The following is a 2369-nucleotide window of genomic DNA, read 5'->3' as shown; positions in this document are numbered from 1 at the left end:
ATATTTATGTTTGTGGTTGTAATGTGACAAAATATGGAAAAGTTCAAGGGGTATGAATACTTTTGCAAACCACTGTATATTACATCAGAAGTAATTTCCAGTATTGTACTGTAAACAAACAGTGGACAACAACAATTTGTTTGTGCAGCAAACAAAAATAAAATCCACTGTCTCACCTTAACTTTTTATTTTCATTTTAAATTTTAAAATAATGAAATCCAACAAGAAAATGAAAAAATAAATCAAGACATGGAAACAATCGTGAATAAAACAATACTTTTAAAACAGGATCAAATTAAAACRTTTATAACACAATATTAGTAACATACTTTAGGCTACTACTAATTTATAAAGATTTTATATTGGATTTTTAAAAGAAGTAACATTACTCTTTTAACACATTCAGGTATTAATTTCCTACTAATTCATAAAGAAACGTGAAAATTTTGCACATGTAATGATTTTGTCCCTTTTATCAAATGATCTGCTGTGTGAAATGGACACTAAAACAACAGCACAAGGAAAGGTCAACTCAAATATTTACACTCCTTTTTATGCTCAGAAACCTGTACAAGTGTTCACTAAGAGCTTGTCGAACCTGTTTACAGGCTGCAGTCCAAGAGCCAAATGGAGCAGAAAAGTCAAACAAAAAGTTTTGCCTTGTTGTAGAAATTACTTTTTTTAGTCTCACAAGCTTCAGTGTGACCCATCAGTGAYTTAAAGAAAAAAATGATTTCATTTCCAGTCAAAGAAATGTCTTGTTTTAATGTGTTGCAAAAGAAAATTTTGGATGTTTAATGTCTTGCTCTGTGTGTCACCTAAACACCAGAATCTGTCCCTGTAAAAATGAAAAATTGTTTTTTTATGGGTTTCTCCTAGAGAACTAGCTTATAGCAAACACTGATGACTCATACTAATGTTGTCATTGAGACACTAACTCTTCAACCAATCAGATGCTTTGTTGGTGGGCAGGGCCGTGTCAGACTACCTAAAYTGTCCAATCAGAGCAGAGTATTTTATGGTAAGGAATCAGCCTCCCTGGTGTTTGTTTAGAGAAATCATTTATGTATAAGTCAGCTAAAGGCACTCCCCAACTCTTTTTAGGTAAAGAAAACTTTGAATTGTCAGAATTTTTAAAGTTTCTCTGGTAACACTTTAATATAAACTACACAAAATATGCTTAACTACTCAGGAACTAAATACTGAGTAGTTACTAAGAACACCAAAGATAAACWAGTAAAGTGAAGCATCTTCCCCAGTAGTTTGTGTCCTCAGTAATTACTTAGTAACYAYTCAGTAAYTATTTAGTAGTTACTGAGTAGTTTCTCTGTAKTTAAGCAATTTTTGTGTACCTTAGTGTAAAGTGTACCGTTTCACTTCTTTATCCCACCCATCGTGTGCACGTTATTACATTTCTTTTTGTAAAGATTAAATAAAAAAAATCATAAATCCTTGCATGCCAAAATGTGTTGGCACTCAAAGAATGCATTTGGGATGACTCTCAGCTACTACCAGACATAATGTGTTAATGATCTGTAAAATTGGCTGTGTTACAGCTAGGTTAGATTATTTGCAATGACCACATGAATCAGGCTGAGACTAAAAGTAGGGGAGACCGGGGACAGTTGCAACACTTTTTTACATTTCTGTTACTCAGAGATGGTTTGAATGAGACAAACCAAATTCTAATACAATAAACTTACATCTGTCTGCTAATAGTCAAAACAATTTATTGATGATCAAAGCATGTACGTTCTTCACAAAATGCATTTGAAAATGAAAAGTCRGATGTTGCAACTGACCCCGAGGCCAGGGACAGTTGCAACATTGTTTGGAGGTGGTTACAACTTATTATTAATACAAYATATTTCACTGTGAATAAAAGTTTTATTATTTTTATATTTATATTATTGCTAAATTAATAAAAATTATAAGTTTAATGATGTTACAGTGTTATTTATTCTTTTTTGATCAAATGACAAATATAGATTTGCCTTGATGAGTAGACCTTATATACAGATGTCAAAGACTCTAATCGATACAAAATACAGTTGGCTTTTAAAGACAAGAATAATAGTACTATTTGTGAGGCRATTAACTTTTGTTTTGTCTATTGTCACTGTACGCCTACATTATGCAAAATTTACATTGAWWGAAACTGGGATTTTAAAACCTTTGTTGAAAACAACAACTGCAGAAAATACATCTGAAACACTTATTAGTTTTAAACTATAAAATTGTCATGAATACCCAGTACCCTTTTCAGAGGTGTCAAAAGGATTCACTTTCATTACTTAAGTAGAAGTATAGATACTAGGGTTTAAAAATACGTTTTTGGAAGTAGAAGTATCAAGTCAAGCTTTTTACTC

This window comes from Austrofundulus limnaeus, unplaced genomic scaffold, assembly GCF_001266775.1.
Source record: "Austrofundulus limnaeus strain Quisiro unplaced genomic scaffold, Austrofundulus_limnaeus-1.0 Scaffold171, whole genome shotgun sequence".
NCBI classification, from domain to species: Eukaryota; Metazoa; Chordata; class Actinopteri; order Cyprinodontiformes; family Rivulidae; genus Austrofundulus; species Austrofundulus limnaeus.
Note: the sequence above shows the minus strand (reverse complement) of the source record.